At 43.7% G+C, this 22,500-nt stretch overlaps 1 protein-coding gene across 16 annotated transcripts in view; it reads left to right on the forward strand.

Annotated features, from left to right (window-relative positions):
- Nucleotides 1-22,500, forward strand: part of LOC147016617 (uncharacterized) — a 46,266-nt gene that overhangs the window by 22,641 nt on the left and 1,125 nt on the right. For 5 of the 16 annotated variants that reach the window (XM_085845423.1, XM_085845426.1, XM_085845433.1 and 2 more), the window contains exons 10-13: nt 9,897-9,968; nt 11,141-11,204; nt 14,578-16,594; nt 22,290-22,500. The exon at nt 22,290-22,500 is cut by the window's right edge. The gene's annotated coding sequence lies outside the window, so the exon portion shown is untranslated. Of the gene's footprint in view, nt 1-9,896; nt 9,969-11,140; nt 11,205-14,577; nt 17,328-17,692; nt 18,827-18,945; nt 18,980-22,289 lie in introns of those variants that run through there. The other 11 variants (XM_085845428.1, XM_085845434.1, XM_085845439.1 and 8 more) reach the window with 9 other exon arrangements.

A 22,500-nucleotide genomic window follows, 5' to 3' on the forward strand; every position in this document is an offset into this window, starting at 1 on the left:
TTGCACTCTGGCTCACACGCTTTATGACTGGCTCACACACTGGTTGACTGGCTGGGTTGGATGTTGACTCGCACACATGATCCACAAAGCTTTTTTTTTCCATATCTTAGTTTTTTTTTTGTTTGTTCACTCTGTTGGATGACTGACACACTCACACTCGCACTCCTATATACTGCAGATAGAATCGTGTTTGAATTCAATTTTTTTTTCATTAAACCAATCATCACATGAACAAATATTGGTGTGAATGGAACTTCCTCCCAAAGATTCACATGATGAGTTACAATGAATCTAATTTAATACATGTCAGACAACTGTACACTGCAGAGAAATTTGAGACAAGAAAACATCTGAAAATGCAAACCCCATCCGCGTCTTATTTGTATTCGGACTACTTCTTCCGCTTAACATGATGAAAACATCAAAAACTAGAAGGGCACTCTGTAGACTACGTACCTCTGCCACGTAATGCCTGATCCACGAGAACATGCCGGGCCCAACACATTTTTGAAATATCATGCGATGCAGGACCATATCGTTTTTGGCCTGATCAATGGTGAAGAATCACTTTCAAAATTAAATAATTCTCATGTCCAGATATGGATCCGGATCTTCACTGAAATCGAATCAATTCTTCCTTGTCACACACCCAACGTGTTCACCAAGTTTTATCCTCATCCATCCACAACGTTTTGAGATATCCTGTACACAGACAGAGAGGGGTGAAAACATAACCACCTTCACCTTCGGTGGCGGAGGGAAATATCATGTGAAACGGTGCTGTGTTGTTTTTGGCCATATTTCTCAATCGTGAAGAATCACTTAAATTATAGTCTGGATCCAGATCTTCACCCAAATCGAACCAGTTCGTGCTTGTCACACAGATATCCTGTACAGAAACAGACAAACAAACAGAAAGGATGGAAATATTCACTCTGTTGGATGCAAATCCCTCATTTGTTCAATATTTTGGATGCAAATCTCTCGTAGGTTCACTCTGTTGGATGCAAATCCCTCGTAGGTTCACTCTTTTGGGTGCAAATCCCTCGTAGGTTCACTCTGTTGGATGCAAATCCCTCGTCTGTTCACTCTTTTTTTTTTTGTTTGTTTTTAAATACCTTGTCGAGGCTCATATGAGAGCTAACTCACAATGCACATCAAGGGGGGGGGGGCATGAGACGAGGGGAGGGAGTGGGAAGGACAAAACAGTGGGGAACAGAGACATGAGGAGATCTGTGGAAGGGAGAGGGATGGGACGGGGAACATGGGGAATAGAAGATTGACATTACAGGGACTTTCAAGAAGGAAGGCAGAGAATTTGAAGGAGGTGGGCTTGGGTAGATTATCGGGGGTGGAAAAGATAGAGGATTTGGATGGGGGATGATAAGGGGTGGTGGTGAACAGCTGTTTTAAAGGCCTGGAGGGAAGAATGGGAATGAATAGAGTGAGGGAGTTTATTCCAAAGGTGGGAAAAAAGAGGAATGAAAGAGTGAAGGTGAACAGTGATTCGTGATTTTGGTAGTTTTACCAGAAGGGGGTTGTTGGCGGACCTTGAGCGCCCTGCAGAAATGTGGTGGGGACAAATTGTAGAGAGCAGGGGGGGGCGAGGCTGGAGAGGAGACAGTAGAAGACAGAAAGACCAGCGACCAACCTGCGGTGATTGAGTGAGAGGCCCAAAGACTCAGCCTCATTGCGGGAGATGCCAATGATCCGAAATGCCTTGGTTTCTACAGCGTGAAGCCGAGAAAGGTGGGAGGCAGGAGCACCAGCCCAGAGGGGCGAGCAGTACTCCATCAGGCTGCAGACAAAAGCTTTGTAAGTGGTCAGGAGCTCAGGTGGGCCGAGGAAGGACTTTGCACGATGGAGGATTCCCAGTCAGCGATTGGCTTTGGAGGCGAGGTTTGAAATGTGGCTTTCCCAGGAAAGGTCATGGCAGAGAGTGAGACCCAGAAGCTTGAAAGAAAGGACTTCTTCCAGAGGATTGTTGAGAAAGTGGATGGGGGGATTTTCTAAACGGTCCTTTCGATGAGACATAGTGAGAGTGTGAGATTTGTCCGGATTGAAAGACATGTTCCACGTGTTGGACCAGTTTGTGATTTTATCCAGATCAGCAGTGAGCGAAGAAGCTGCTGCTTGCTGGTCTGAGGGATGATCGATGGTACGGCAGAGGGTGGAGTCATCAGCAAAGAGATATAGAGGATTTTCCAGAGAGTTGGAGAGATCATTGATGAAAACCAGAAAAAGAACAGGGCCCAGAATGCCACCTTGAGGAACTCCAGCCTGGAAAGGAAGGGGGGATGAAAGAACTCCATTTAGGGCCACATAGTGACTGTGACAGGAGAGGAAGTCTGTGAGCCATGAGTGGAGATGGCCGTGGATACCATAGGAAGAGAGTTTGGTGAGCAGGGCAGGGTGCCAGACTGTGTCAAAAGCACGTGATATGTCCAGGGATACGGCTCGGATTTCCTGTCTGGCATTGAGGACTTCCATCCATTGTTGGGAGAGCAGAAGCGGCATATCCAGGGTAGAGTGACCTGGTCTGAAACCAAATTGATGATCAGAAATCAAGCCATTGGGGAAGAGGTAGGATTTGATGTTTGAAGCAATGATGCATTCCATCACCTTGCTGATGATTGGGAGAAGGCTGATTGGTCTGTAGTTGCAGGGATCTGTTTTTGCACCTTTTTTATGCAGGACATTAATGTTTGCTGATTTTCAAGCAGATGGCAGATAACCTTGAGCAAATGAGAGGGTAAATAGAACGGAGAGAGGGTGAGCAAGAGCAGAAGAGCAGGCTTTGAGGACACGTGGGCCGATGCCGTCTGGACCGGTTGCAGAATCTGAGTCGAGGTTTGACAGCAAGCTCTCCACCTTGTCAGGAGAAAAGGACACAGAGTCCAGGGACAGTTGGGTGTGACTGGGTAAGGTGGGTTCAGAAAGCGATGGGTTTTGGGCACAAGATTTTGATGCAAACACCGAGTTTAGGCATTCAGCTTCACTTGCGGTATCAGCAGTGCGGCCATTTGAGGTAAGGGAGGGGGTGGAGGGGGAACATACACCAGAAACAGATTTGATTAGACCCCACCAGGATTTTGAGGAGGGAGAGTGGTTTGAGAGTTCAAACTTGAGATGAGAAAGATGTTTTCTGGCTCTCCTGAGGGTAGATACACACTTGTTCCGAGCTTTATGGAAGGAACTGAGATTGCCCTCAGTTGGGTTTGCTTTCCATGAGGCAAAGGCAAGTTGTTTCAGGACAACTACCTCACCACAAGCTTCAGTGAACCAAGGGCGGGAGGAAGGGTAGGACAACTGAAGACGATAGGGGATAAATCTGTGCATGAGGGAGAGCAAGTTTCTTTGAAAGAATTCCCAGGATGAGTTGATGTTGGAGAAAGTAGCAATAGGAGACCAGTCTATAAGTTTGAGGGCTGCTTGGAGACCCTGCCTGTCAGCTTGAGTGAAATGCCAGACTCGACGGCGGTGAGGTGGTTCTCTGATAATAGCCAGAGAGATGTCCACTTTGACAAGGACGTGGTCAGAAGAACCGATTGGAGCGGAGGAAGAGCAGCAGATATTGTTAGGGAAATTTGTCAAAATCAGATTGAGAAGAGATGGAGTACCATTGGTTGAGATCCGGGTGGGGAAGTTGACCGATTGAGTCAGTCCCAATGAGTCGCAGAAAGCTTTTGCTGAGGTGCCATGACAGGTGAGAGAGGTACCCACACCTAGCCAACTGACATGATGACAATTGAAGTCGCCACATATGAGGAAGAGAGAGTTTGGACGAGAAGATAGAAGTTGGTCCATGTTTTCAGATAGTGAGGTGTAGATGGAGTCATCACTGTGAGGTGGACGGTACAGTACACATATAAACATGAGGTGGGAGTGGAGGGGAATCCTCAGCCAGAGGTATTCCTGGGGGTGTGGGGGAGTGAGGGCAGTGCATGGAGAGTGAGGAATGGAGTCTTTGATGAAGACAGCAACTCCTCCACCAGGGCGAGGCTCAGGTCTGTCAAACCGGAGGAGGGAGTAACCAGGGAGAGATACTTGGGAGTCAGACATGTCTTGGGGGAGGAATGTCTCTGTTAGGCAGATTATGTCTGGTTTGTCAGTGGCAACCTGTATGGAAAGATCTGAAAGGTTTGCGTGAAGGCGCTGGATATTTGAGGTCCATACTTTTAATGAAGAGGTAGGGGAGGAGGCTTTGGGTGCAGAGAGTGGGGGGAGGGGGAGGGTAGGACAAGGGATGAGGGGGGAGGGTAGGACAAGGGACGAGGGGGAGGGTAGGACAAGGGACGAGGGCGGAGGGTAGGACAAGGGACGAGGGGGGAGGTAAGGTGGGTTGTTGAAAGAGTGTGGGGGATTGCAGAATAGCTTGGGGAGGGGGCTGAATGAGGAGAAAAGGCTTTGTGGTGCTGGGGGAGAGGGAAGACAGGAGAGGGGGAAGAAGGCAGTTGAGGATTTGAGGAGGTGGAGTGAAGAGATGGAGGTGAGAAGGCAGTGGAAGGAGGCAGCTTTGTGGATGGGAGGGGGGCAACTTTGGGAAGGATGAGTGAGGGGGATGAATTGTGGGAGAAAGGTGAGGGGGGAGTTTTTGAGAGGGAGGCTTGGAGGGAGAAGAGAGGGGATGGTTGCTTTGAGAGTGAGGGGGTGAGAGGAGTGAGTTGGCACTGAAGTTGGAAAAAAGAATGGTTGATGGAAAGCGAACATTCATGGCAAACTGGGGTTTTAAAAAGTTTTAGGTCAGTTATGCGATTAAACACATTTCTTGAGGGAAGCAATAAAGGCGAAATCAGAGAATGGAGAGAAGAAACGCTGTAACAGTTGGATTTTTTTAGGCAAGGTATGAAGGAAAGGTTGAATTGAGAGCAGTCTGTTAAAATAGCAGAAGAGTAGTGCATTATGATACAGTAAAGAGAACCATATGTGTGAAAGAGGAAGATGAAGCATTATAAGAGATCGTTTTTGTTATTATAATTAAAGTTTTCAACAGATTAGGTCATGGAAGTGTTGGAGAAAAAATCGAGGAAGAAGAAGAGGAGGAAGATGAAGAAGAAGAAGAATCGGAGAAAGGCAGCGGGTTTTTTTTGTGATTTAAGATAAGAAATAGAGTGATTAGTTGGGAGGGATGGGGGATGTAAAGAAATTGGGAAAGATAGAAATTGAAGATAATGGGGAGAAAAAACAAACACGATCATACACCGAGGGGAACAAAGGGTAGGCCTCAAGGATAGGCCTCAAGCACCCAGTAAGACAAGTTCGAAATCTCACAAAATAGCACGATTATTGAAACAAAACCGAACTAGGAACACACAGTAACATGTAGGTGAGAAAATAAACAGTTAAAACTGGACAGATAATAACCGGAAACTTAACTTTGAGATCGTCAGCAGGGAGCCCCGAAGGAGACCTGCCAACCCTCCAAACCCAGAACTGGAGTTTCAACTGTTGGATGCAAATCCCTCGTTTGTTCACTCTGTTGGATGCAAATCCCTTGTTTGTATACTCTGTTTGTGGGTCATGTGTTGTATAACGATGACAATGTGAAGAAAATTGTAAACCTTGATACATATGTAAAGGCCCGGTCACACCTTGACGTTTTAGCCAACGTATGCCGATTTTTCAATTTTTTTTTCTAAAACGCTGGCACACGTTGAATACGTTATGGGTAAGTTTTGATAACATTGAGAGCACGCTGAAAAACACTGCCATACGTCGTTGTACGTTGGCTTTAAACGTTGTACTTTTCGGTTGTTCTCAAATTTTTTCATGCTTGAAATTTCACGACGTATGCCGGCGTATGACTCACACGTTCCGCTACGCTGGCCACAAGTTGTATGCACGGTCTGCGATCGTTGACAGACGTCAACACATGCTACTTGTAAGTTAATCATAAGTTGAGACACGCCGAGGTAATGTTTAGCGTACCCGAAACTGATTTCTAACCTATGATTAACGTGTTGTTGGCACGTTCCGCGATCGTTGCCACACGTCGACAGACGTTACTTTTAAGTTACTCATAGGCTGAAAGACGTCGGTATAATGGATCGTCCTTGCGTCAGCGTCCACGGCCACGGCCAGGAAACTTATTTGCAGCATTCTTCAAACTTTTCTTCGGTATGACGAGGATGTTCACACTTCGATGTCTAGCTTGGCTATGATTCCAATTGTCCATCGGCAGCGTCTATTTAAAATAGTCGAGTTTGAGCGTTTTAACACGTTCAGAAGAAACGCTTCAAATTTCAAAACCTCAGCGTCAAAAAACAAAGGCGAGTCACAGCAATTTAAATCGTTCATTGTAAACAATGAAAATAGTTGAGTGGTACCGTTTAAAAGTCGTTGAGTGCAAAAAAAATCCAATTGTTGAGCGCAAGCGTCTACTTTCAATAGTGGGGTTTGAGCGATTTAGCACGTTCAATAGAAACGATTAAAATTTCCGAGCGCCAGCGTCAAAAAACAAAGGCGAGTGACAGCAATTTAAATCGTTCATTGTAAACAATGAAAATAGCTGAGTGGTACCGTTTAAAAGTCGTTGAGTGTAAAAAAATCCAATTGTTGAGCGCAAGCGTCTACTTTCAATAGTGGAGATGCAGCCATTTAAATCGTTGAGTGGCAGCCTATGAATAGCAAACCCTACGTCACCGGCAAAGATAAACTGCCGCACGATATGGATAAGTTAGGCTATCGTTGGGCATAGTTTGTGAACGCCGGCTACACGATAATTATTTGTTGGTATATCGTATCTATAAGTAATCAAAGCGCTCTATGCACATTATTAGTTCATTGTGCATTTGTCCAACCCGTTATGAATAGACCTAAATCGTAAAAAACAAGCTATAGCTCATTGTTGAAAAAGCCCCATAAAAAATTAGCCGCGAAGAACTTCGAACAATGGTGAAAAGATGTCTCCTACCCGTGGACACGCGGACGCAAGGAGGATCCATCGTAACCCACACCCTCCCCCTCACACTCACCTACTACTGCCAACATGAACAAACTACTACTAATACTGATACTGATACTGATACTGCTGACATGGACATCGACTCAAAAAGGACTTGAAAACACTGTTGGGTTCCCCTTTTATGAGCAGCATTTTTATATACCAATTCCCAAAACTGCTGGGAACACGTCTTTATATGGCAGTTGTAACCTAGAAACACGTTCATTTTTTTTTTTTTGTCGACCGGAAGACGTCATTGGAATACGTCTACATATGTCGATGTGTGTTGGGACTACGTAAAGAATTGGTTCAAAGCACGTCAAACATAAGTTAGAAATAAGTTTCGCGTAAAAAAGACATTACCGCGACGTGTTTCGACTTATGAGTAGCTTATAAGTAGCCTTTGTGGACGTGTGTAAGCGTCCACATATCGTGTGTAAAACTTATCCCCATCACATGCGGAACGTGTGTCATACGCCGAGTACGTCGTAAAATTTTGAACATGTTTAAAATTTCTTGACGTACTCTACTTACCACGACGTATGATAGCGTACTTTAGCGTTTTACTCACGTATACCAAACTTACTCATACCGTATTTGACGTGCCCCAACGTTTTAGACACATTTTTCTTAGGTCGGCATACGCTGGCAAGATCGCCAAGGTGTGACCGCGATGTTGACACTTCCATTTCTACGGCAGTTATGATTCGAATCGTTGTGCGTCAGCCTTTTAATAGGCTTCGTCACGACATCGTCGGCGATGCGTGCAACGCGCTATGCCGAAGTTAGACTACCGTTGGGCATCGGTTGTGTAGGCCGACAACAGGTTCAGCATTCGTTGGTATAAGTTATCTATAACACAACGAAACGTTCTGTGTCCATTACTAATATGTTATGCATACGACCAACTCGTTATGAATACGTCCGAATCTTAAAAAAAAAACATCAAAAGTTCAACGTCAGCCAGCGTTTTACATACATTTTAATACGTTGCCATCGCTGGCTAAAACGTCAAGGTGTGACCGGGCCTTTACGGAGCTGACACAAGATTCGTACTTGAAAGCAGATTCAAAGAAGCAGTTTTTAATGAGGATCATTGGAATGAGTAGATTCATTCCTCAAATTTCTCGTTATATTTATTCCATGGTGTGATACGGTGATAAAACCCCCCCAAGTGTTCAGGACAGTCCAAGTCGACACATAGCCACAGCAGTGTGAACCAGCAGTCACACACCATCACCATGTTGTACTCCACACGTTCTGATAAATGTGGCAATTTCCTTTATGATTTTGCAACTTTTTGGAATATCTCAGTTTTCAAAGCAAGAGATTTCACAAACAATTTCACACCATGACATAAAATCACATGTTGGTGTGCATGAGCAGTGGAGAGGCGGTCACAACAAATTTGCAGCGATCGTACCGAGTGACGGTCCCACCTCACACCCCCACAATGCAACCTTGAACTATATTTTCTTTAATAGTTTTAAGTGTTCCCTTCAAGAAAATGTACTGAATGTTACCATGTGATAAATTGGGACTCTGTATGGGTTCCTGGATGTTTAAACTTACATTTCAAGCCACTAGTTTTCAACTTTTACAGAGTAGTGTAAGTAATTATTCCGGTGAAACTTGAGATCACGCTCAATCTTTTGAAATAAGGTGTTCGTTGGTTCAGTACGTCGATCAGGTCAAGGTGAAGATGTCAAATGACGATGAAGCAGTCTGTGGTTGATGAAAGGGTCGGGTCAGGTCCTTTCTTTCATCTTAATTTGAAACGAGCTTTCTCTGCAGTTGTCAGATGAATCCGAATGTAATGTTATATCAGTCGTGGCAATGATCACGAATGAAATTAACCAGAATATTTTGATTCCACAACCTTGCAAACAATTGAATGTGATGCTTCTTGTTTGCAGTTGTGCAACAAATGACAACACTTCCACAGTTGAACATGAATGTGTAAAGATGGTTGTGAATCCAATGGTCTTTCTCTCATCTTGCTGTTTCATCAAGTACATTCTCAGTGGGACATTCACATTAACATATCACTTCATGAAGAACAACTGAATTTTTGCGAATAATGAGCATTACTGGAAAAAAAGGATCAAATGAAGTGAAATAACTTGGTAATCCTTACTATAATTCACGGACAGGTGTTTGTGGGTTTGTGGGTTTGTTTGTCGCTCTACTCCTTTAGTTCTGGGCCAATCACGTCCAGACTTGCTACAGAGGATCAGCATGACCCCATTTAATGTGTCGGGGTGTTTTCATCTTTGCTGGGTGTTTTGGAGGAAGGTGAGGGAGATAGGCAAATTCTCTTGGTGAATGTATCATGTGGCGCCGCCTCTAGGTGGGGGAGGGTATTACAAGCCTGTATCATTCACACAGTGTTCCTGTCTCCATGTCTTCCAGTGCAGGGGGATGTTTTGAATTATAACTCGAAGGTGTGTTTTTGCTTCATGCCCATAACCCAGGTTTTAAATTTTTTTATTTTTTTTTTGCATATACAGAGCTGTTAGTTGCCTATACACCACCCAAATAAAGGTATGCGTCAGAAGAATGTGTTGCATGCTTGGAACAAGATCTCCCATTGGGTGTCCTCTCTACTCGTGAGATGAAATATCCAAATACCTATGTGTAACACAATATGTATTGCTTTCTTTATTGAGTGGTCTTTTGTAATCATGAAACCCTCATCCAAACCAAATATTTTGCCTTTAAAAAAAAAAAAAAAAAGTGTTAACGTCTTCTTCTTCTTCACTTCTTCTTCACTTCTTCACTTCTTCTTCACTTTTTCTTCACTTTTTCTTCACATTCTTCTTCACTCTCGAGTAGGATGAGTGCAATGTGTCCATTTTCCATTCTGAAATATTGAGCATTTCAAACTTTTACTGCCCACACATGTTAATTTCGAAATTGATATGTTTTCATGATTTCATCGATGCCTATCAAGAGAAGATACTGGAGGCGATGGAAGAACGACGAAGATGTGAGTTCCACCAGATGCCAGAGGGAACGAGTGCAGGTAATCCATTTTCAAGTTTAAATAGAAAAAAAAAGAATCATAACTGACACTATTGGCTCCATTTTATGCCTCGTCACCAGAGCCATTATGTTTTGCGTTGTCCGTCCCTCTGTGATCACTCTGTTCTCACGATTAACATGAATTACTGAAGGGTTTGTTTTTTTTTCAAAGACTTGGTACAAATATGTATTGGGATGCAAAGATGAACTGATTTCATTTTGGGTTCAAAGGGTCACAGATTATTTGAGCTTTAAGTAAAAGTAATGAGGGGTTTTAACCAAAATTGGCAGAATGATGGACTGATTAAAATTTGGGTTGAAAAGGTCAAATACCGAAGGTGAAGTGCCCCCTTAAATTGGAATATATCATGGAAGCCACCTGTGTTTAGTTGATTCGGTGAGCTGATTGGCTATTCCCTTCATTCACAGCTGAGAGATGTGGGTGGTTCTTTCTTTATATATTGACTGCTTTTGACGTTTGCACGTGGTGTATGCTTGGAGCCTTATTGGCATGCATTTCTGTCTGTGCTATTGCTGATTTGCCAATTAGCAATGAAACCGGTCCGGTAGCTGAGAGCGTGTGTAGCATTGGGATTCTCATGTGTGTCCAATGTGTGAGCGTCTTTGTAGTTGTTGAGGAACTCTGGGAAGGGTTTGAAACAGCATCATGCTTATCTTGTGTATGTCTTCTTGGGTTGCTTCATGCAGCTTCTTCGGTTGGAGGAGTGTGGGAGGGGTCACTTGCGTATGTATGTTTATGTGTGTATGTGAATATATGAATGTGTATAAATTCCTGTGTGCAGTTAGTGTAACATGTTAGTTTTATATTCTCAACCAGTCTGTCTGAGTGGGGCGTCAGAATCAAATCACCGTCATTTTGCTCGCGCCATGTCGGTTCTCAGGCTGTCTGCTTCCCATGTACAGAAACCATGACAAGTTTCCTTCGTCAGTGCTGCTTTTGCATGAGTGGGTCATGTGCAGATGCAGTATTTGGAGAGAAAATTTTTCCCTTTTTAACATAATTTTTGTTGAAATCTTTCATAAGCAGAAATTACTGAGTGCAATGTCTGTTTTTCATTCTGAAATGCTGAGCTTTTGAAAGTTTTACTGCACATGCTGTATGTGTTAATTTAACATTGATATGTTTTCATGATTTCATTGATGCCCATCAAGAGAAGATACTGGAGGCGATGGAAGAACGACGTAGATGTGAGTTCCCCAGGGGGATCAAGCGCAGGTAACCCATTTCCAAGTTTTTGAAATATAAATCAATGACTGAAATTACTGACTCCATTTTTATGTCTCTGTCCCTGGAGCCATTATGTTTTTGGGTTGTCTGTCTCGGTGATCACTCTTTGGTCCTGCAATTAACTTGTGAACAACTGAAGTAAAGGGATTTTTTTTAATAGACTTGGTACAAAGGTGTATTTGGATGCAAAGATGAACTGATTCCATTTTGGGTTTAAAGCATCAGAGGTCATGGGACTTTTCGCCGAAAAGAGCAGATTTTAGTTGCCGTGATAACTTCTGCACCACAAATGGGATTTTGACCAAAGCAGGTACAGGTACGCACTGGGATGCAAAGATGAACTGATTCAATTTTGGGTTCAAGCGGTCAAGGATTATTTGAGCTTTAGATACAAGTCACAAGGGGTTTTAACCAAACTTGGCACAATTATGGACTGCAATACAGAGATAAACTGATTCAAATTTGGGTTCAAAATGGCAAATTCCGAGGGTGAAGTGTCCTGAAATAAAAAATGTGTGTGACAGAAGTAACTCGTGAAGCACTCAGATTTCAATCATACTTGACACACTTATGGACTGTAATCCAATGATAAATTGATTCCATTTTACATTGAACAGGTCAAAGGTCACGTTCCGTTTGAAAATCGTTTTGCAGACTATAACTCGAGTTAGAAGTATCCAACGTTGTCTCTCTCACTTGTAATATGCATTTAATAAACAGGAATAAATTCCTGTGTGAGGCTCATGTGAAAAAATTCAGACTCAACCCAGGACTCAAACCTCAGGACAAAGGACATAATCACCAACGTGGTGACAGGCAACTGAACTATTGTCGTATTTTGTATATGCTCAGATGTTTCTCTCACTATCACTGCAAGCTTTAGTGTGTGTTTTTGTTCATAAAGCACATTTTCTTTTCCTCTGTTTCTGTCTGTCTGTCTGTCTCTGGACATATCCGAATGGCTTGGCTCCAGACGCGTCCGGCCGGTATTTATTTCTGGACAGGAGTTTGTCTCCGGGCCGTGTTTATTGTATGGCTGGTAGAAAATGGATTTCAGACATTATTTTGTTTCCATCTTCACTGTTATTCTATGCGGAATCATTCTGATAAGATGGTATGGATCGTAATTAACACTCCACCGCATGTCTGCCTTCCCTTGCCACACCCCCTCCTCTCTCCTTTTCCCCTCTACCTCTTCACTCTTCCGGCTCTCGCTCTTCCCCTCTTTTTCTCCCTCCCCCCCTTTATTATTACTGTCAGCAAAGTAATCGGTGGTATTTGCTTGTATATTGTTACGGTTGTGGAAATTCGCATTACACCATAAAGGGTCCTCAGGTGAGATATATCGGTAAGTTCATGTGTAGTTAGCCCAAACCCGTTGTATAGAGGGAATATATGTGATCCATTCGGGCTGCGACGCTTCAGTTAGCCGTTTTTCTTTGGCTATTGTTAATTTGGTGCAACAACAACAATGAACATGGCCACAACCAACATCTCAACGATCACTCCGTTCACTACACGACGCCACCTTCCACAACTACGCTACCACATCTTCGCCACTTGCCATTCAACGAGCACCGTGCGGTCACGATCTCCGCGGGATGGATGGGAGGGCGGAGTGGCAGCGGCGGCCGGGGTGCGAAGGGGCATCTCCCGCCCGAGTCTTTCTTCCCTCGTCGTACAGCGCGTGCAAGAACAAAAACCAACAACGCCTGTGGGATTTTCCCTTCTGCTTTTCCCGCGCTTTGGCATGAGGGAGGGGCGATTTGAGCCGGAGGTCAAAGGTGAAAAAAGCTGGGGGCCTGATTTTTGGGGGAATAATTCCCTGGCCCCGAGCCAAGACTGACTTTCCTTGCCCCCCGCACGGCGTGGGGAGGGGGGAACGAGAGGGCACACCCCTTTTTGGGAAGCTTCCAGAAGGGAGGTGGAGCCAGAAACGGGGCGGGGCAAAGGGTGGAGCCCCGCGCTACAAAAGGGGTGGACGAGTTGGTCTTCATGTTGGTCTTCATGTTGGTCTTCTGGTTCATCGTTGGTCTTCTGGTTCATGGTCGTCTTCTGGTTCAGGTTGTGAGCTTGTTGTTCCTGTCTTGCTTCTTTAATTCTCGCGTGAGCCCTGGGACCCCGTGCGCGAGCGCCGAAAATAGCGCCGAACAAACCCCGTCCGTTTCCCCAAAACCCCGTCCGTACCGTTGAGCGGACCACACGAACGACGCGTGGCACGAGCTCGCGGACAACGCCCGAGGGGCTCAGAGTTGCGATCGCAAAAGGAGGACTCGACGCGCTCAGGGAAGTCGCACTTCCATTTTCTTTTGGGGTTTGATGTAAATGTGTGTGTGTGGCGCCAGTCTTGTAAAGTAGAACTGTTTAAGTGTTGTAATAATTATATTCAGTTGTAGCTCTGCATTGTGTCCTTGCTTTTATATGTGCATTACTGTATGGCTGTGTGTGTGTGTGTGTGTGTGTGTGTGTGTGTGTGTGTGTGTGTGTGTGTGTGTGTGTGTGTGTGTGTGTGTGTGTGTGTGTGTGTGTGTAATAAAGTGCTTGCTTGTTGAACTGTTTTCCCGCTTCGCTTCGTCGTTTCCCTTATTGAAAGCTCCATCTTGCATCACTCAAGGGATTGATAGTGGGTTTAAAACACCCGGTAAGTAATCTGAACCGTCGAGGTCGAAGGTAACTCTGCTCGGTTATCCCTGCAGCACGGAACGAGCCGCTTAAGCGGTTCGTGTCTGGAGTCGACCTGCGGCATGGTACAACTCCTCGGTACGCTACTCGCGTGGGTACTTAGGTATATCGACATTCGGCGATTCACCCTGTTTCGTGCGGGTAGAATGCGGACTGAGTTGTGGTGAGGTTAAACCTCCACCCGTGACTGGCTCCAGGCGGTAGTTCCCGGAGGGTCACGACTGAATTTCACGTTCGGTGGGCAAAGCGGCCGCTATTGGTTACACGTGATCGTTCGCACGCCGGCGGGCGCGAATTCGCAACAATATAATAGGGGAATAAATTCCTGCTTGGGGCTCGTGTGACATGGTAGTTATATTCTCCACTGCTCCGTCTGGATGGGGCTTCTAAATCAAATTGCCATCATTTTGTTCACTCTGTTTTGGTTCTCAGACTGCATAACCCTGCAGTGTACAGGAATGGAAGCAAGTTGCTTGCGTCGTTGTGGATGAGGATGGCTCTTTGGATATTTGGAGAGAGAAATGTTTCCTTTTCAACCATAATTTTTGTAAAATCTTTCATTAGCAGAAATGATTGAGTGCAATGTCTTTATCATTCTGAAATGTAAAGTTCAAACTTTTCCTGCACATACATGTTTCTTAAAAATTATGTTTTCATGATTTCTTCGATGTCCATCAAGAGAAGACCAGAGGCGATGGAAGATTGACGTTGATGCACCTTCCATCAGAGGGATCCTACGCAGGTAATCCATTTTCAAATTTTAAAAAGTCAATCATTGCTGAGACAACTGACTATTTGTATGTGTCCATCACCAGAGCCATAATATTTTTGGGTTGTCTGTGCCTCAGTGATCACTTTTTGTTCCAAAAATAAACTTGTGAACCACTGAAGGTGTGTGTGTGTGTGTGTGTGTGTGTGTGTGTGTGTGTGTGTGTGTGTGTGTGTGTGTGTGTGTGTGTGTGTGTGTGTGTGTGTGTGTGTTCTCTCAAAGGTCCTTTAATTTTTCATGTGATCTTTGATTGAGATGGTGGGTTGGCATCAAACGTGGCTGGAGGCACATTCATCAATGTATTTTCATCAAATTCCACTTTCTCGTTCATTCTGAAGTATTACACTTTTAAAAACTCTGAATGCACACACATTAGATAAAAATGGATGTGTTTATCCTGATGCTTTTTGAAAAAAGTAGGGGATATTGTTATTGGCTGTTTGTCTGCCTTGTCCGTCTGTCACACCATCTCCTCCAAAACGGTTGGGCAGAAATTCACCCACTTCGTAGTTATCAGCACATGGCATGGAGGTACAAGAGCAGTGTCATTTTTGGCCCCACCCTCAGGGACAGGGTCAAGAGATCAAACACTGAAAATGCAATTATGGATGCATTTTTGAGTGAAACTTTGTGCACCTGCAATCAATATTGGAAAACATGAAATATGCGATTTTTTTATTTTTTATTTGATGCCCTGTTCATGCCACAAGGGGTCAGGACTTTGAGTTCCATGGGTGAAAACGGGTAAAAAAAAACAACTAACCTCATTTGATATTGGGTCATTCTTGGTAGAACCTTTTGCCACCATTCAATTTTGCTTTTGGTGGGAAGCTTGGAGATTTGTGATGGGGTGTCATCCGTTTCACTCTGGTTTATTGAATGTTTTACCTTGTGTACCAAGGTTTGATCTTGTGTACCACTTCCAATGGAATTGACAATTTTGATTGTCATTGATGTGGATTTCATATTTTGCAAATATTTGATGTAACTAAATGGGTTCTTGCAGTGCCGGAGGTAAGGAAAGAAACATTGCAGGAATTTAAGGATACCATTCATGCCCATTGCAAGAAGATACCGAAGGTAATGGGGGAACGATCCAGATGGATCGAATGGAGGAGATCAATCTTCAACGTAAAAGGAATATTCTGTCATATTTCAAAGCATGGATGAAAATAAATGAAGTTGTGTGGACAGTGAAAACTTTGCTGCAATTGATATTTGACCTTTCTATGCAGGTCATGAACTTGAAAAAGACCGTCTCAGGTAAGTATAAGGTGGGTAATAAAAGCCGATGAAGCCTTTGCAGCTCCTGTGTGAAGTGGGACCATCGCCGTTAAATATAAAACACGCAGGAAATGGCTCTCTGGCAGAGGCGCGGCGGTGATGGCACAATGTTAACCCTCAGCCAGGCAAAGTTCCCTGGGGGGTTAAACTGCATATTGAGGTAAGCAAAGCATTGCTTCCTTATTTGGAGCTCCATGGATGTATCTTCGCATGACAGACTTGCGTGAATATTAACAATTCTGGAGGGTATTTGTGTTCCTGATGAGAAAATTTTAAAACACCTGAAATTACTGGGACCTGACAAAATCTATTCCAATGTTCCTTCTGCTTAGGTGAAGCAGCCAAGCAGGTCTGTGATCCCATCTGCTTGATCAACAATAAATCCCTTAAAGGAACAGTTCTATCATCCTGGAGTAAAGTTGACATGCCGAGCTCCGAGAAAGGAACAGGCAATGAACGAGGCAATGAATCACCAAGCCTGCCATGTTCACAGGAGGCGCTACCGCAAGGTTCAATGTCCACTCAAAGGCAGCGATGGTCGAGGACTTGGGAAGTGCTCGTCTGGACACAGTTATTTGGGCCTTGTACCGGTGGTCCACACTGTTGGCAGTTTACAGTGCAGGACAGCTGTAACCCCTTGTTGGTGAGTTGAGAAAGTTCTCCAATTCTTTTGTTGTGGAGAGGCACATCCCTTTCTCTCTATCTTTCCAAGTAGTTTGACTTCTTTTCGAAGCTTTGAGCTATTTTACCGAACAATCCTCATCTCGCAAGCACAATGTATTTTGGCGTGCCCCGATGGCTGCTGTTGCAACAAGTTTCTGCGCGTGCACGCAAAGCATTCTGGAGTGACTTGTGTTGGTTTGAAAGTCCTTTATTCTTCGAATGTTTATACAACAGTGGGTGACAACATCATGGCTTTTAAAGAGAGCTTGAATATTAAAACGAAATTCTAAAATACCCTAACCCCAGCCCCCAAAAGAAACTTCTAAAAACCTGACGGTTAATAAAAACTCACATTCACATCACATGATACCCCACGCAGTGTTCAAGTATATACTTCAATTTTACGAAAGTAATAATTTTAAACTTCGTTTAAAAAAAATCCGGAAGTTTGGCACAATTGAAGCAGCGTTATCCACAGCGGTTCACATAACTCGTACTCAAGTACTCATGCGCAGTTAGAAAAAACAAACTCTAAATGCATACTTCAGATGCTCCAAAAGCTCAAAAGTGTACGAGCACCACAGAGGCTTGTGATGGCAGGTGTTCTCAGCTGGTGTAGGTAAGATTCTTCTGTGATTATTCTGATAAATTGACACTGATTTCAAATTTCAGTTTATAAATGATAACATGATAATTTTCTAGTTATATTCTAGGTTTATAACAGCCTGGTGTTGGCGCAGTGGTTAGGGCAGCGGCTTGGGATCCAAAAGGCCCTGAGTTCAAGCCCCGGTTGGCCACTGAAGAGAAAGTGGCCACAACACCAGGGGGTTGACTCAGCCTGTCATCCTTCCGAGGTCGGCGAAATGAGTACCAGTGTACTGGGCGGGTGTATACCCCGGTTACAATAGGTGTACCATATCCCTGTGTTGTAAGAGGCAACCAGGGTTGCGTCAGGAAGGGCATCCGGCGTAAAACGTGCCAAATCACGATGTGGATCATACGGATGATCCGCTGTGGCGACCCCGAACGGGAGCAGCCGAAAGAAGAAGAAGAAGAAGAGAGAGAGAGAAGATTCTAGGTTTATAACTTGGAAGGTTAAATAGTAGATCTAAGGAACACGTGAGCAAGGAGGGAGAGGAGGTTCAGGAGTACAGAATGAAAAAAATGAGCAGCCTTCGTGCATCTCGTTTGGAGCAGACATTTTGAGAGAGCACTTGAAGAAGTAACATGCATAATAAGCCAAGAGGCGCTTTAAAAATCGGAGTGATGCTTGGCAAGGCAGACGAGCACGCTTGAATAAGTCCCCCCACCCCCCCTTTAAAAAACAAACAAACTTATTTGGGTACCCAGTCTAATAGACTGGGTAACCTATTATTTTTCTTCTGTTTATTTCTTATTTTTCTTCCACTGGCAATTTGTGGGCTTTTTCACTTTAAAAATCATTTTCTCTGGAACGGTAAATCTGATCGACACGAAATTTTCACCATAGTATCTGTTTTGATAGCATAACTAATTGATAATTATGACGTCATCGGTCACATGGTACGGGCTCTATCTTGAAAAAAACCGATAAATTTTGGACCTGTATCTCTGAAACCGTGCAATGGAAAAATTTTTTGCTTCATACATTTTAATAAACTCCCCATGGGGAACACAAGTGATTTTTCGTGACGTCATCGGTGAAGCGGTATGCCGGTGAAAATTCGTCAAGTACAACGCTGCATGGGAAAAATCTGAAATTTCTTGAGCGTCATCTACACAATTCACCGGAGAAAAACTTTATTATGATGTCATAGGCGACTTGGTTTGGCAGCCACCTTGTTTTGAAAATTAAAAAAAAAAAATCTTCTTCTCCAGAACGGTTGGACAGATTGAGGCAAAACTTTACATCCACATTCCCTATGACATCCTTTTTCAAGTTTGTTAATTTCGAATTGATAGGTCACATGGTTTGGTGGCCATCTTAAATTTACCCTAAAACCTTCAAACATCTTCTCAAGAATTGCTGGTCAGATCAAGGGGAAACTTCACAATCACATTGCTCATAAGTTTGTTAATTTCTAATTGATAGGTCATGGTTTGGCAGCCATGTTGGATTCGGGAAAAAATTAAATAATGTTTCCTCTGGAATCACATAACCTATCGAAGCTAAAATTTGCAACTATCATCTTCCATCATGTCTGCATACATAGTAAAAATTATGATGTCACAAGTCACATGGTTTGGTGGCCATCTTGGATAGAAAAACGCATCTTGTCTGATTAACAGGAAACTTCACACACGGATTCCACTCAAGGATTGGAGGCAGAATCTAAATTTATGATGTCATAGGTCACATGGTTCGTCAGCCATCTTGGATTGAAAATTGTTAAATTTTAAAAATCTTCTTCTCCAGAACGGCTGGACATATTGAGGCACAAATTCACACACACTTTCCCCAAGACATCCTTTCCGAAGTTTGTAAATTTCTGATTGATAGGTCACATGGTTTGGTGGCCATATTGAATTTACCCTAAAACCTTCAAACATCCTCTCCAGAACGGCTGGTCAGATCAAGGGGAAACTTCACAAACGTATTGCACACGAGTAGAGAATATAAGTTTGTTAATTTCTAATTGATAGGTCACATGGATTGGCAGCCATGTTGGATTTAAGGATAAATATTAATTAATGTTTACTCCGGAATCACATAACCTATCGAAGCGAAACTTGGCAATTATAATCTATGCCGATGCCTGCATATACGGTAAAAATTATGATGTCACAAGTCACATGGTTTGGACGTCTTGGTACCCGGTCATCACTGCCAGCAGTTAGAAAGTGGCAGTTCTCGTTATTATTATGTTTCGTGAGTGCCAAACCATTTCTGTTGGTACTCATTGGAGAAGCAAATAAAAAAAAAATTGTGTGAACCACTGTTTGTTTATACACCACCCTGGAGAGCATGTTCAAGTCCTGCAAAATTGGAGGTTCTTTGAAATATTAAGGCAATTGGTGTTCAGTGTTAAAGTATATAACTCAATTTAAATACAACTTAAATAAAATATACATTGTAAAGGTCATATAAATAATTTAAATCTGTGATTTACTGCTTAGGCCATCAGCCATGGCTCAGAAAGCGCCTGATAATCAAGTTTCGTTCCACTCATCGGGGGGGGGGGGGGGGTAGACAAAACCTTGATAATATGATAGCATATATCCAAATACATACAATGCAAAAGTTCTCCACTCAAATAGCTGCAGTTATTGCGTATTTTCATCTTGAAAATCGATGCATTCCCCGCGTTCTCTCATTTGAATTTTCTCCACTCGGATCACGTGTGGGCCACGTGACGCCTTGACAGCCAATAGATCTGCTGACATCGTATGCAAATTACGTCACTGTCATGTGACCAGCTAAGTTGTCCAAGATGGTAGCTTCCTGCAGGGAGGAAATCACCGGCAGCTGATCGGCGATTTTTGATGAATATGGCCGGTGAGGACGCTCCCCCGTGTATTATTCACCAGGACAATGTAGCGAACGAAGAAGTCAAACGTTTTACGTCAGTAAGATGGGATAAATGGAGAGAAAGTGTCAACAAATAGCTCGTCTTAGAAGGTCACGAACGACGTTTAGGCGAGAGTGCCGGCGCGGGAGGACGAACTTCGATCATGGGCCTATTGTACCCGGAGTGCCGGCGTAAAGATTTCAAGCTATCCCCCTTTCAAGTTACCTCCCGGTAATCTGAAATCGATTTCAAGTTACGCCCTGGGGGTAGCTATCATTTCTTGAAGCGCGACTGTGTCACTGATGCAGTGCCCCTCGACCTGTACACACACTGGAACTGGTACTCATTTCGCCGACCTCGGAAGGATGACAGGCTGAGTGCGTAGCCTGGTGTTGGCTCAGTGGTTCGGGTGGCGACTTGGGATCCTGGCGTCCTGAGTTCAAGCCCCATCGGCTGCTGAATTAATGCACCGGGGGGTTGACTCAGCCTGTCATCCTTCCGAGGTCGGCGAAATGAATACCAGTTCCAGTGTGTGTACAGGTCGAGGGGCACTGCATCAGTGACACAGTCGCGCTTCAAGAAATGATAGCTACCCCCGGGGGTAACTTGAAATCGATTTCAGATTACCGGGAGGTAACTTGAAAGGGGGATAGCTTGAAATCTTTACGCCGGCACTCCGGGTACAATAGACCCATGATCGAAGTTCGTCCTCCCGCGCCGGCACTCTCGGCTAAAATTCGTTCGTGACCGTCTAAGACGAGCTTTTGTTGACACTTCCTCTCCATTTATCCCATCTTGCAGACGTAAAACGTTTGACTTCTTCGTTCGCTACATTGTCCTGGTGAACAATACACGAGGGAGCGTCCTCACTGGCCATATTCATCAAAAATCGCCGATCAGCTGACGGTGATTTCCTCTCTGCAGGAAGCTGCCATATTGGACAACTTAGCTGGTCACATGACAGACGTAATTTGCATACGATGTCAGCCGATCTATTGGCCGTCGAGGCGTCACGTGGCCCACACGTGATCCGAGTGGAGAAAATTCAAATGAGAGAACGCGGGGGAATGTATCGATTTTCAAGATGAAAATACGCAATAACTGCAGCTATTTGAGTGGAGAACTTTTGGATACGTATGTATTTGGATATATACTATCATATTATCAAGGTTTTGTCTACCCCCCCCCCCCCCCCCCGATGAGTGGAACGAAACTGCACGATACAGCTTACAGCTGATGGCCTTGCTGTTTTACACAGTCTATTACACCACCCTATGGAACACAGCACCGACACTGTACAGAGTATGGTCCCAATGGATGGTCGATCATAAACTGGTAAGACGGATGGATGGACTGACACACAAACCAATTGTTTAACCCTGCTTTTCGCTTCATGTGTGTGGGGTAACAATTGTATTTCCATCATTTAAAAAACAAAGTTTACAATACCAGCACAGCCTTTATTGGGCCAAAACTGCTTCCTTCCTGCAATTAAGTTCCTTGTTCCTTGGGTAGAAATACTATTTCTGTCTTTGTCGTAGTAGTAGTAGTGAAGACTAAGCTACCGGGTCACCACTCCGACACAGGATACCAGCAAGCTGGCACTCATTTTGCTGACCTCGGAATGATGCATCTTGAATGCGTGCATGATCCCTGTACGGCACGTTGAATTAATACCAACATGCATCCTAAATAATTACGTCCACCACCGAAGGTGAAGGAGGTTGTTTTCACCCTTTTCTCTCTGTTACTTGCAAAATCGAAGATTTCACCGACAGATCACAAATCTAAACCGATCTTCACGAAACTTCACCACATGGTAGAGTTTGTCATAAGCATGAAGGCTACTGATTTTTGACATCAAAAGGTCAACTAAGGTGGTCTTACTAAAATCCTCAATTTTCATCCCATTGATTTGAAATTTGAAGAGGATTTGCATATCAGGTCAATGAATTCAACCACCAATTATTTTCGATGTCAGCGTATGCCAAAATGTTAATTAACATAGGCCGAATTTATAAAATTGTCAATTTTAATCTGATTCACTTGAAATTTAAAGAGGAGTTGCATATTTGGTCATTTCATTCAACCATCAATTATTTTTGAGGTTAAATTTGTTTTATGGATTTTGCAAGTATCGTGCCTCTGCACAATGCCTTCTTGCTTGTCTCTGTTTATCGCCTCCAGGTCACAATTCCAAACCGATCTTCACAAAACTTCACCACATGGTAGTTTTTCATAAGGAAGAAGCCTATTGTTTTTGAGGTCAACAACTTAGGTGGAATTTCTAAAATCCTCAATTTTCATCCCATTGACTTGAAATTTGAAATTTTTGTTTTTCAGGTCACTGGTCAACCAGCCAATTATTTTTGAGGTCAACATTGGCCCAACCAAGGTC

Source organism: Eptatretus burgeri, chromosome 11 (assembly GCF_056783735.1).
Source record: "Eptatretus burgeri isolate ZD-2024b chromosome 11, Ebu_testis_v1, whole genome shotgun sequence".
In the NCBI taxonomy this organism is placed as follows: Eukaryota; Metazoa; Chordata; class Myxini; order Myxiniformes; family Myxinidae; genus Eptatretus; species Eptatretus burgeri.